General features: G+C 43.2%; 1 long non-coding RNA gene across 1 annotated transcript; it reads right to left on the minus strand.

The window, feature by feature from the left end:
• Positions 1-6,684: 6,684 nt before the first annotated feature.
• LOC136522568 (uncharacterized) lies at positions 6,685-11,023 on the minus strand. Its single transcript, XR_010775928.1, has 5 exons — positions 10,662-11,023; positions 10,447-10,577; positions 7,615-7,747; positions 7,365-7,472; positions 6,685-6,870 (listed from the first exon to the last, which is right to left on the minus strand). It is a non-coding gene; the product is annotated as an uncharacterized lncRNA (long non-coding RNA).
• Positions 11,024-13,933: the final 2,910 nt, after the last annotated feature.

Raw genomic sequence — 13,933 nt, forward strand, 5'->3', positions numbered from 1 at the left:
GAGAAAAACAAAATGAGCTCAAGGCAAAGGTATAAATCATAGGGCTATTTTGTTTTGCTGGTCAAGACACTCTAGAGAGTGTGACCTGGTTTATGATAGATAGCCGTACTATGAAGAGAAGAAAATCATGGTAAAAACGGTTATCAAGTACTACTAGGTGAAATAATTCATGCATATGTATTAGGACCTAGTGAGTGCTAACTTGAACCTTGAAAATGCTTTGGTAAAACGCTAACAGACGTGCACAAGTGTTGTGACACTTTGGTATTGGCATATGGAAGAAAGGGTGAAAGAATAGAGCAAAGGGAGAAGGTGTAGGGGTGTCGGACCCTGTTGGCAGGGCATCGGCCCATGCGTCGCCGGTCCAACGGCTTACCCTACACTCACATAGAAAATGGCGCGAGCCGTCAGGATCGGCTCGGCAAGGGCATCGGGCCTTCGGCCGCCGGTCCGACAGATGACCTAAAAACGCGAGCAAAGACAGAGAGCAGCCAAACGCATCGTACCGACACTATGCATGTCCGACGCTAGGCGTCAGACTGGGTCCGATGAGATTTTCACGGTTCAAGACCTCTCCGTGTAAATTTTACACCCCATTGGACCGATACTGTTCACATCCGAGTCTGAGTCTGAGAGTGGGTCCGGCAGTCACGATGATGTAAAAAAGGTGAAAAAGGCTCAAAAGATGAGGAGGGAGAGAGCCGTTGCACGCGGCAATGGTCAAATTTGAAGGGAAGGACACACGACGCACGGGCGTTCATCGCTGCAGGGCATCATACCCAGGTGTCTTGGTCTAATGGTCTCGAAAGCGTGGGTCCGACGGCCAGTTTCGAGGCCAACAACTAGTGGAGCCTTGGGGGCTCTATTTAAGGCCTTTGGCCGACCTTTGCTCACTCTCTTGAACATTTTTACATGTGATACATCCCTCTTGAGCTAAGCAACCCTCTCCCACTCATCTCCTTGACTTGATTGTGCATCTAAACTGAGATTGAGTGGTTCCTAGTGCATTTGCTTGAGTGATTACATCAAGTGGCACTTGGGGATCTTTTTGCTGAGGTTCTCTTGTTACTCTTGGTGGTTGCCGCCACCTATACGCCTTGGAGCAGCGGAGGATTGTTGGCACGAGTTGGTGATTGTTCGTGGCCACATCTGGGATTCTTGTGAGGGGTTCTTGTGCCTATTCCCCGACAGAGCGCCAAAGGCAACTCTAGTAAATTGCTCGTGACTTATGTACCCTCATTTGTGTTGGTTCTTACAGCGCCCAAGTGTTGGGCTAGGCGTGGTGCCTATTAGCGCGTGAACCACTAGTAAGTGCGTCGTCACAACATGGATTAAGTTGATGACAAGAAACAGAACCATAGGATAAAAATCGTGTCTCATTGTCTATTCGATTTCTCATTGGATTTTAATATTGGACACTCACCCGGTTCGGTATCGCATTCCTACCACCTGTATTTACATTTCTAGCTTTCATCTTGTGATAGTAGTTGCTTGCCTTGCTTAGCTTGTGTAGCTAGTAGAGTAGAGTAGTGATTAGTTGTAGCTAGTTTTATCTAGTTATTCTTGCTAGCTAGCTCACTAGTTAGTTTAGTAGCAACTTAGCTCTCTTGTGTGATTTAGAGATCAGAGCAAACTAGAAATTGATAGGTGGCTTGCCTTTTTAAGTAGAGCTAGAGCAAAATGCATCATCACCATTTAGTTGACTAACACCTTGCTCTAGTGTTTTGTAGAAAAATTTATTAGGCTATTCACCCCCTCTAGCCATTTAGGACCTTTCACCCCTTACCCCGGCACCTCCCTCGCCGGTCTTCCCCCGACGCCGCCCCTGATCAGCGCGTCACATGACCTCACCTATGTCGTCTCCTAGCCGGGATGACTCCTCTTCGCTCGCACCGTCTCAACCCTCGAAGTCCCCCAATGCCCCTGATCTGCAACCCCAGACACCTTCGCTCCGTCTTCCCTAACTATGGTCGACCACCTCCTTCTTCCAGCTCTGACACGCTCCAGCCTACAACCTCCTTCCTCCGACCAATTCCTCTTCTCTAGCTCTGATAGACTCCAACCGACCACCTCCTTCTACCGTAGCTTTGGCAAGCTCCTTCTTTCCCAACTCTAGAGGTGCGGTTGCTATCGTTGACCAGAAGAGCCAGGAGAAGATGTGTCAATTCTATGTACATCCAAATAATAGATTGGGTAGTGTAAGATATTTCAAATATAAGGCTGCTTTGGTATTGGTATTCAATGCAATTCCAGCACATTCAATATTTACATCCAAACGGACCTTAGTATATTTGAATGGTATATTGAACTGACAGTACAACGCCCAATTTAGTTCTAATATCTGTATTGTCAGTGGAGAGGTGAATATGTAGGATTTGATCTTTTTTATTATTACTTTTAGATAATAAAAAGTTCTGGTTTAATCTTGACTTTTTTTATTAACGTTTAGGATATGGGAAAAGTTAAGGCTTTGTAGGTCCGTTTATCTTATTTATTTATGAATCACGGAAAAACACATACGCTCACAAATACGTACTCATGTCAGCCAAGACGTGATATTATCTTATTTAAAAGGCACATATTACATCATAATATAGGAGCGCAAATGCACAAATGCATCATATTATCTTATGATATTATCTTATTTAAAAGGCACATATTACATCATAATATAGAAGCGCAAATGCACAAATGCATCATATTATCTTATTTACCTGATTTAACGTGGTGGTGCATTCAATTTAATCAAATATTTATATAGTAAATCTGTTTGATAACAACCAAGAAAAATAGGAATATAGATAAAAACAGCTCGATTTGTGTTTAGATTGCCTATGGCTAGAAATTAGTTCAAACTACAAATTAGTCATTTAAAATTTAACCAACTAAATTATCAAACAAACCCATAAACGAAAGAGTCATCGGGCATATTCTAACACTTGGCCAGTTGGCCAGCACAAGTAAGCAAAAAAGGAAAAAAAATGCGCTAAAAAGAAAAAGGCAAAAATGGAGATATTTTTACTACCACGACATGTAGAACAACTTTAGCATATAGTTTTGTAGCTCGTGCTAACACTGTTCATGCGAGAAGGTTATACTTGATACAAAACAGTACAACGTAGCAAACTAGCAATCTATATGGGCCCCACTGTACTAGAAAAAAGAAATTAAAAGCACTTTTCTCTATCCTATCCACCACTCACCATTTTTTTCTTCTCCTCAGTACCGTGCCAGAGGGACGGAAAAACAAGGCTGCAGAGAGATTATTTTCTTTATTGGCACCCGGTGTGCTAGAATAGGACACCGGTGCAAGAGTTTAAGCTTTTCTCTATGTGTTGAGAGCATCTCCATCGGTTTCTCAATAATATATCCTCAATATATATGTATTGGGTAGTCAAATATTGTTTTTTAAATATTGAAGAAGTTGATGTAGCAGTATTCCAATATATTTCCCCCGATACTCATATACAAGTTGGGGCATGTAAGAGAAAAGATGGCTGAAAAGTAATAGTTAGGGTGGTCCTTGTGTTATTAGGGGAGATACAACTTCCCCTTTATTTGAGGGAGATGATGAAAATCTTGCTGAGCAAGAAAAAACATAGTTATCCCTAAGTACTCCCTCCGTCCCAGAAAGAAAGTCATTATGGTATACATGTAGGTCAAACTTTTTCAACTTTGACTACGTTTGTAGAAAATACGTGCAACATTTCTATCTCTAAATAAGTTTATTATGAAAGTATATTCAACGATCCATCTAATCATAATAATTTTGTATTATAAATATCAATATTCTTTTATATATTATTCGTCAAAGTTAAAAAATGTTGACTTCTCGCAAGAATGACTTCTATTTTAGGACAGAGGGAGCAGAAGATATTTGGGAACTACTGAAGCTGAAGACACCTCCTTGGTTTGCACATTGCGAGCGCCCTTACTTCTCTCCTTTGACTTGAGCAAGCATGAACCCTCCATAAGTAAAGCTCTTGCCTGCAGCTGCAGCTGTTCTGGTAGCGATTAATTACTACGGAGCAGGCCCAATTCTTGAGTTCCTGCCTTCCAGTACTACTGCAGGTGACTGTCTATGCAGGACTCTAGGGGTTCCCTATTGGGTCGACTTCTACAGCAGGCCCATGGCTGGCCCACGGTTTGCTTGAAGGACATGAAGCAAGGTGGTGTGGACTTCAAACCATCAAGGACCGACCTAGATGGTTTACTAGGAAAGCTAGATTATGTAATAGAATAAGGACTCTCCAAATTGTAACCGACTAAGACTAACAACCGTCCTGCCCTCTGCCCTATATAAAGAGAGGCAGGAGGTACCCCTTATACACACAATCATACAAAGCAATCCAACACAAAGGCTCACGCCAACTGGACGTAAAGGCTTTTACTCGATTTCGAGGGCCCGAACCAGTATAAAATCGCCGTCTCATGCGTTACCATCTAGTTGCTGAGTTCGTCGAAGCCCACCGAACATCGTCCCAGGTACCCCATGACAAGTTGCCGGTCATCAAACACCGACAGCTAGCACGCCAGGTAGGGGCTTTCGCCGAATTCATGCTCGAGAGCTCGGCGGACCTCAACAACATGATTTTCCCGGCGAGGTCAACCTTCATCTTCGTCTCCTGGATCTGCATCGCCGACGACTACGGCCTTCTCCAAAGTCGTCTCATGGAGGTCCAGGCGTCTCATGATACTCCGGCTGCTTCCGCAGCGGTGCTGGATCAACTCGCCAAGAAGTTCTCTCAACTCTCGATTTCTGATCCAACTCAGATCTCGAGAGTCACCGCGGTTCATGACTCCAACTCGGACACACCAACCTTGCCCGACTCAGAGTCCCATCCAGGTTCCATAACTGAAGACCCAAGTTGTTTTCCACTCGGACTGCGTAATTCGGCTTCCATCTACCAAGAGTCGATTCAAGATCTAATTCAATCAGCGCAAGAGATCCCTCGGACGGGAGCTCAGAAGGGACTTGTGCTATCTGTCACTCCTCAAGGCTACGTTGTACACTGGTCGGGTACTCGACCCAACACTTCTTCTACAGATCCATCTCGCCTAGTCGGCATGGTGGAGCTTCTGCCTTATCAAGATGGCAGTACTCTTCCAGCTGACGATGATCACAATTCTACGGAGATCTTGGATAGTGTGACAACTGCAGAATCTGAAACTCACTTGGCCCCAAGACACTCCATAGAAGTCTTCATGGCCGGTCACCCACCATACATCCGTATGCCCCAAGCACCAGACATTGAAGATGGAGAGGAGACTCTGTCCAACATCTCCCCGGACACTCCGGTGCCCAACGGAGAGACGGGCGAACAGAGAAAGGCTAGGGAAAAGGAAGAACAAGGCTCGACAGGCTCGACACAACCGCGCCCAACACTGCAAGGAAGAGTGGGAGCGATATCAGTCGGCTTGCCGAGACATTGAACAACGACGCTTGGCTGCAGAGACAGCATACGAACAGCGCCTACGGGATGAAGAAAGAGAACAACAACGTCAAGAGCGTGATGCCTTCAGGTCCTCTGCTTCACGCAACCTTGACGCCGAGTTCATGGAAGTAGCTGGCCACAGGGTCTTCACTATGCCCTACGCCAATGTCTACGCCCTGGCAAATGACATGGCGGCCATAGAAAACCCTACCGAAGACCAACAATGACTCAAAGTCATTCTGGAATCCACGGTCCTCTAGATGCAAGCGGCAAAGGAGGCTTCCCAAGTTAGCCCTTCTCGAGGGCCAGATCAGCGAGCTCGAGCCCACTCTCGTCTGGGCCCGCAGGGTAACCAAGGAGGAGGTCAGTGGGTACCAGCCCACTCCCGTCTAGGGCCGCAAGGTAACCAGAATAGGAATTAGGGTGCCGCACAATCAGCCTACCGCCATCAAGGGTACCAGTATAGCAATAGGGAGAGCGGAGGCGAGTCCGAGCACAGGGAACTACAAGGATTTTACTCTAAAGCCACGCCTAAGAATGGTTACAATATGGGCGTTTTGGTTGCAATATGTAACAAATACTTCGAAGTTGGTTTCGTTGTGAGTCGTGGCATTTATATATGTTGCAATAGGTTATTGCGACTCAATTTTGATGTGTTGCGATACTGACTTTCGCAACGAGCACAAAAAGCAAATGCCACGCACGATATGGTCACAATAGGAGATATTGCAACCAACAGCATCGTTGCATTAGTAATTGTTGCCACTGACACACGTTGTAGCAATATACTATATTGCCACCAAACATTCTGTTGCAAAAATGAGCCAAATATTGCAACGCCATTGCTTCGTGGGAACATAACTAATTGCCACGCATTATGTTCCATTGCAATAAAATCTTCTGCCACGAAAATCATTTGGTGGCTACATCTATAATTGCGACACAATGTTTCATTGCAATAACTTATGTTGCCACAAAAATTGTTCGTTGCACATGAGTGGTATTGCAACGACGCATTGATTGTGGTAACTAAGTCTTATGGCATCACTCAACCTACGTGACAATATTATTTATCACAGTCATTGCATTTCTATTTATTGCGACGAGGAGATTTTTGGTCACGCAAGTTGCATTTTGATATTTTGTTAATATATTATTCATGCAAAATAATTATAACAATATTATAAATTTCATCAACATATATATGAAATAAATCTTTCATTAATTTCGACAAATCATTCAACCAAAAAGTACAATCATCATAATGTTAAAGTAAACATGAGCGCACTAGAATAAAACTATCCTCAGACTACAGAGTAACTACGTTTGCCCTAATAAAAGAACTATATCTTCATTCACTTATCCATATCTTTGATGAACCATCAGCACCAGCATGCAGGAATAATCCCTTGTTCTTCTAGCTACCCAAGCTTCCCTGCATTTTATAAACAGGTACAGGATGATTTAATCTATTGTCCAAACATTGGTCCTGATTTGCATGGATAAAGCAGGTTCAATTTCTCTGATGAAATTTAAACAGATCATTTAAAAGTTTGGTCTCTAGCCATTATTTGAAATTATCACAACAGGATGGGAGGAATATAACACACTAAACTATGTAAATGAAATACATAGGTAAATGACATTCTTGTATACTTGATAGTTCTTTAAGATCGTTACTGTATAGACATAGACACATAGTGGAACGGTCCTGGGGTGTGACCATCCTCTTATTACGCAAATTCTAACTTTTCACATTGGTTATACATATTTCTGTCTTTGCGCTGAATCAAAGAAAGAAGTCTGCAGCTGAGCATGTGGAGAATATATGGATATAAAATATGTATGTACTACTCAAATGCTGCTGAAACATAACATTTCTAGTGCTAAACAGAAACTTACTGTTGAACGGAAGCTAGAGATATGTACCTGCAGCTTGTCACATATGATTGCAATCAGCGTTAGCAACTTGTCTTGATTCTAGTCTATAGACTACATAAACCATGACCAATTCACAAGCTGGTTACTGAAGTTGAACTGCGCGAAAACCATTACATGATTCAGTTGGCTGTGGAGTTTTAGCAGAAAATGGATCAATACTGAAATGAAAGAAGTGTGTGCTCTAAATAAAGAGCAGGAGAAAGCACTAAGATTAAGGCTGCAGCTTGTTGGTGCTTACAACATGGTCAATTTGACAAGAGAATGCACTGTGTAGGTATGTCAATCATCACCATCATTGATTTATGCAAAGGTGAATTTGGAGAGCCATTTACCAACATGGTCACCGCTGTATCCTCGTCACTGCAAACTAGCTGCAAGACATAAGTCAGACTCTGCTCTGCACTATAAAAGGAAAATTAGGACATGTCTAATATGTAAATCTACAGTCCATGTCAAGATATGTAAATCTACAGGCCATGTATGAATATGTAAATCTACATGCCATGTCTGAATCACAGGCCATGTTTCTGTAAAATAGAAGGAAACAGGATTTGGTTTCTTGGTTCGTCCTTACAGATGCTGACATTGTAATCTGAATCATGATGTAAAATGCACGCTGCAGCACATTTCAGTGTTTAATTACCAAAGTTTTGAAAATCGACGATTACGTCTCGCCTAGGCGTGCCTAGTCGCTAGGCTATGGCCTGGCGCCTGGACTAGGGGGGTAATCGCCCCTCTAGGCGGGCGGAGCGACTAGGCGGAGCTAGGCAGCGACTCGGCGGCGCCCAGGAGCCCTAGGCGGCGCGGAATCAAGCTAGGCGGGCCACGTGGGCCATCGCGCGCGAAAGAATGGTTCCGCAGGCGAGCGCGCACGCAGAGCTCCAGGCGCGGGAAAAAGCCGCGCGCTGCTGCGCTGGAGAAGGATAAGGGGGAGAAGGGGAGAGAAAGTCGTACTCGCCTCGACCTCGACCTCAGCGGGGAAGCAGGACCCGCCGGCTGCGCTGCTCGCCTGGAAGCAGATCCCGCCGGCGAGCCTCCTCCCCGCCTGGCAAGACCCGCCGGCGACGCTGCTCCCCGCCGGTCTCCTTCCTCCTCGACGAGCTCGTCCCCACGAGTCGTGCTCCTCCTCGCCGGTCTCTTCGTCTTCGTCGCCAGAAGCTCCTCCCGCCGGTCTCCTCCCAAGGTCTGTATGTCCTCCTCCCCTGCTCCTCTGTTTGCTTGTGTTTTGTGTTGTGAGAACTGAGAATCATCAATCATGTGATGTAATGTACTGCTAGTCTACTATCCATTTTATATCGAGAGAATTCCTTATTTGACACTGGAAAAATGAGTCGTTCCTTTCTTGGCCCTGAAATTTTCTTCGTTCCCTATTTGACACTCACTTCAACTTTCATCCCTAATTTGACACTACCGTCAAATCCGTTAGCTAACGGTGTTAACTGGCTGTTAAAAAGACGTTTTTGCCCCTAGAAAAAAGCGGCGAAGCAAATTTGAGAGGAAAAAAAACCTACGCCCGCCTCTGATGCATGCGCCCAGCTGCAAAAAAAGGCGCAGGTTTTTTTTTCCTCTCAAATTTGCTTCGCGCTTTTTTTCTAGGGGTAAAAACGTTTTTTTAACAGCCAGTTAACACCGTTAGCTAACGGATTTGACAGTAGTGTCAAATTAGAGATGAAAGTTGAAGTGAGTGTCAAATAGGGAACGAAGAAAATTTTAGGGCCAAGAAAGGAACGACTCATTTTCCCAGTGTCAAATAAGGAATTCTCTCTTTTATATCCTGTGTTGCTGCCTGCTGTCCCTTCATGTTTGTGATTTCAAAAGGCTATCATATGCTGCTGAAATGCTGATAATGGATGGGAGAAGGCTCAGACCTCAGATAAGTACCTAACTTGCTATTTCCTATTTTTTGTATCACTTGTATTGATGCCCAATTGCATCTAAAAGTGTTGTCCACTTCTATTGCAGCAGTGCTGCAGGAAATTCAGTGATCAGTAGTGTATCCACTGCAACTAAGGACAAAGGACCTAAGGTATGTCTACTGGTCCTTCCCTATTTTTTATCTAAATTATTCATGATTTGTGCTATAAATGTATATATTATATATTGATATATAAATATAAATTGGCAAAACGCCTAGCATCGCCTAGGCTAGCCTAGGCTGGACTAGTCGCTAAGCTAAGGGTCATCGCCTAGATTTCGCCTAGCGCCTAGCAAAACTTTGTTAATTACTACCATGTACCAACTCCTAATTTTAGTGCTGTCAACAGCAACTAAACTCTACTAAAATTGAGAATAATATGCACACATACTACTATATATTTTGAAGTTTCTTGGTTACTCAGGTCTAGACTCAGAAGTCTGAATACAACACACATTGAACTACAAGCATTGCAAAGAAGCATTGGCAACTGCTACAATCACATCTCACCCCCTTTTTTCCTCTCCAGATTTCCCCTAACAAATCATTTCCATCTCAGTTTGCATCCTTGTAGCCTTATTTTGGTTGTCCACGTTACCCTGAATTTTATAAACAGGAACATAATAATTTTATAGCAGTAACATCCTGCCCACCGCAAACCTCCCAAATGCATCCTGCCCACTGCAGACATATCTAGATCATCTTTTTGATCTGAACAAACCATAAGATGGGATGTCATACTGCTGCATTGTTCCTTGCAATACATTCACAAATATTCAAGTTTGAAGAAACACACAAACATAAATATTTCAGAGAGAAAAAACGATTTTAATAGTCCTATTATTTACAATCACTGATCACTTGCTTCTGCTATATTATTATGAGACTATTAGGATGCAAGTCAGCAAACATCTAATAGTGGTAAAAAAAGCTACAAGCAAGTTAGCAAGCAAGAATCTCTAAAAAATTAGCAGCAAGCAAGAATACCTCCAAATTTATCACATCTCTAGAATTATTATAAACTAAAAATTCTAATAAGGAATAAGGATCCCTATAGTACTATGAACAGAAATGAAGCTTTCATCAATACTCCAAAAGTTGGCAATCACATTCGCAGGCCAACAACCACATAGGGGACACAAAAGAATCACACACCTCCAGGCGCCAGCCAAGCGGAGTAGGCAGGTGGATTGCAGATGAGGGGGCAAGAACCACCAGGAACCAGGATGGAACAGCAGCAGAGCAGCCCACTCCCGATCTTCGGATCTCAGCAGCCCACTAAAATACTACAAAGAATCGCTATCTTCTTCAGTTAATTAGGAACTAAACCAAAAAAAATCTAACCTAACCCAGATGAATCATGGCCGGACCTTGAGCTTGAAGGTGGCGGGCACGCACGGGGACGGACTTGCTGGGGACAGGAGACCTGGACTCTTGCGCCCGATGCTGGCCGCTGGCAGGCACGGGGCAGCGCCGCATCCGGGGCTTGGCGTGCCGCGCGCCTGTCCCAAGCAGCTGTGCTGCGCACCGGCCGACCGGCGAGTCAGGCAGGGCGGGCTGGCAACGCGGCGGCGGCGGCGCGGCAGCGAGTGCTGCCGGGAGCTCCAGCGCGGGCGCGCAACACGGGGGGGCGCCTTCCGTCGCTAGGCGGGGAGCCGGGGACATGGGGCCGTAGTGCCGCGCAGGAGGGTGAGGGCCGGGGTGAGGTGGTGAGCGCCTGAGCGGCGGCTAGGCAGAAAATAAACTGGCAAGAGGAGCAGTAGTGCTAGCGAGAGCCGTGCCAAATAGACCATAGAGAGGGAGAGGAGGGAATGAATGTGGATTTTAGGGTTAGGAATGGTTTTTAGCTCTTTTTTTTTAGCAGATTGGAGCTGGTCTGGCGGAATTGGGCGGCGTTTGGGCCCAAATTAGGCTGGGTTCATTTTAAGGCCCTGTTTGGTTTCAAATAAGTCACCTACTTATAAGTTAAAAAATGAAAAAAGTGACTTATTTTGCCAAACACCACCAACTTATAAGTCACCCCTGCTTATAAGTTTTAAGTTGGTTCACCCCTGCTTAAAACTTATAAGTCACCTTTTTTCGCGTGGGGCCCACACCTTTAATGAGCTTATAAGTCATCTACAACCAAACAGGCATGACTTATAAGTCACTGGTTTTCAGTCACCTGACTTAATAAGTCACCTGACTTATAGAAACCAAACAGGGCCTAAAATGTTGAAATGTTTGAGCGGCAGGGAGCAATAGGTTTTGTTTGGTAAAATCTCGGTCGTTTGAGGTTGATCCAACGGTGAAAAACAAGGGTGAAGAACGAGGCATGCTTCGACATACTTTAAGACGTGCTGAATCGCTGACTTATTTTTCTTTTTAATATTTATTTTTAAGCACCATATAAAGCAATCATAAAAAAGTCTTTTATAATTTAATTTTTTTTAAAAATATTTGAATGGATTTACAATTTTCTATAATTTAGATGAATCTTTTTATGTAATTCTAATTTGAATTGTCCGCATGCTACTACAAAACTGACCTTAAGTACCGGTTTCCTATGAATCGGCAGTCACAGTGTCAGCCGACCCATTAGTGGCGGTTCGTGGTTGAATCAGCAGTAATATTGGGGTCATCACTGCATGTTTCTGTCACCGTCGACTTTTGGCTTAAACTGACAGTGGTATTGGGTCATCACAGCTGGTTCGTTGCTTGAACCGACAGTGATAGGCTACAACAAAAAACTTTATAACTTTTATCATATTATGTCCAATGAAGACAAAAATTATACTAAAATTGTAGTACTCAACGAGATCTACAACTTCGTAGTTCAAACTTTTTTATTTGAAATTGCTTGGATGTCCAAATATGCATCACAAGATTTATAGAGTTAATACCAAAGGAATCCATATTGTATAGTCACATGTGAGTGTGTAGTGGTAAGGGAGGATCTCGGATGGAGAAACAAGCAAAACAAAAGTGGTAGATCCCAAAACGTTATACCACTTTGTAGTTCACTGATTTTTTTTTATTTGAAATTGTTTTAATGCCAAAATATTTGATTTACAAGATTTTATATAGTTATTAATACCAAAGGAATCCATATGCTCTATAGTCACAAGTAAGTGTGCAGTGGTAGGGAAGGATCTCGGATGGAGAAGCGACCAAGATAAAAGTTTTATGTATCGGAAAGTTATGCAACTTTGTAGTTAACAACCTTTTCATTTGAAATCATCTATCTAAGGAAAATTATGTTTGAATTTTCTCATATTTGAAATATAAATTTTTCAAACAACCTCGAATGAAGAAATGACTAAAACCAAAGTTGTAGATCTCAAAAAGTCAACTTTGTATTTGACAACTTTTTCATTTGTATTCATTTAGAGTCTGAAATACTCATTTCAAAACTAGGTAAACATAAAATGGGGAGAACGGATAAAATAAAGTTGCTCTCCTCATCACTGCCACTTTCCATACTGCTGGGTCACAAAACCAATAGTGATAGGGTTTTTGAACTGGCAATGATGTGCTGTTCTAGTGGTATCTCTAATAAAATTCAATAAAATCATAAAGTATATTTTGGTTCATATGTTTCACTCTGCCCCATATCATGGAGTTGAATAAAAAAATCATTTGTTTGCTAGGAATGATTAATGGTTCTATCTCCAAATTATCATAAAAATAATTGTAAGAATACCTAAATTTAGTTGAGAAATTCCATGAACTTTCATGACAACATGTTTTTGGTATGTAATATTATAAAAAAGTAAATACTTTTAATAAAATGGTACTGTACTTGTTCATAAATAGATATGTCTCTCTCTTGAGTACTTGTACGTCAATAATTAATAATACATAACATTCTCTCTTAAGTCTTGAATACTTGTGCCCATGCACTTTGATTGTACGACATACCAGTCCATATGTGCGAGTACCGACCAACAATTGAAATTTAATATATTCAGCAAGATTTGTAGCGTACATGGAACACCAAACGATTTGTAGCGTACAATTGAAATTTAATATATTCAGCAAAATTTAATATATCTTGTTCGCTTTCTCGTAAACGATCGTAAATTTCCAGTCGGGAACAGTGTTTTTCTCTCACACCAAACCAGCCAGCAGTAAATAATCCACGATACGATACGGCCTCCCGAACAGACAGTAAATGGAGCGCTCGTTTCTTCTGTTCCCCGCCAAAAGACAATAATGTTTTCCTCAGCAAGAGCTGTGCTAGGAGGATTTTGGATCCTAACTGCAGTCACCTCAAACCAGGGGCGAAGGAGAAGATGAGGCGCGCGCCGTTTGGACAACAGCCCCATTTTTTTGCAATTTAGTTTTTTTTAAGAAAATTTAAGTTTAACCCTTTGGACGACGTAAACTAATCTATCCTAGGGGTCGACGCCATGACCTACGGCGCCGAGGTAACACGTCTCGGTGTTGTAGGTATTGGCGTAGAGATGCCTACCCGGGAAAAACCAGGCATCCAAGTGGCGCTGACGTGGCAAGTAGGTCAGCGCCACGGATCCTGGCGCCGAGGTCGGAGCCACAGATCTTGGCACTGAACTCGAAGCCAAGATCCCTAGCGCCAACCTCGGAGCCACAGATCTTGGCGCCATGGTCTTATACCTATACCGCACGCCGCTCTTCCTCTTCC

This window comes from Miscanthus floridulus, chromosome 18 (genome assembly GCF_019320115.1).
Source record: "Miscanthus floridulus cultivar M001 chromosome 18, ASM1932011v1, whole genome shotgun sequence".
In the NCBI taxonomy this organism is placed as follows: domain Eukaryota; kingdom Viridiplantae; phylum Streptophyta; class Magnoliopsida; order Poales; family Poaceae; genus Miscanthus; species Miscanthus floridulus.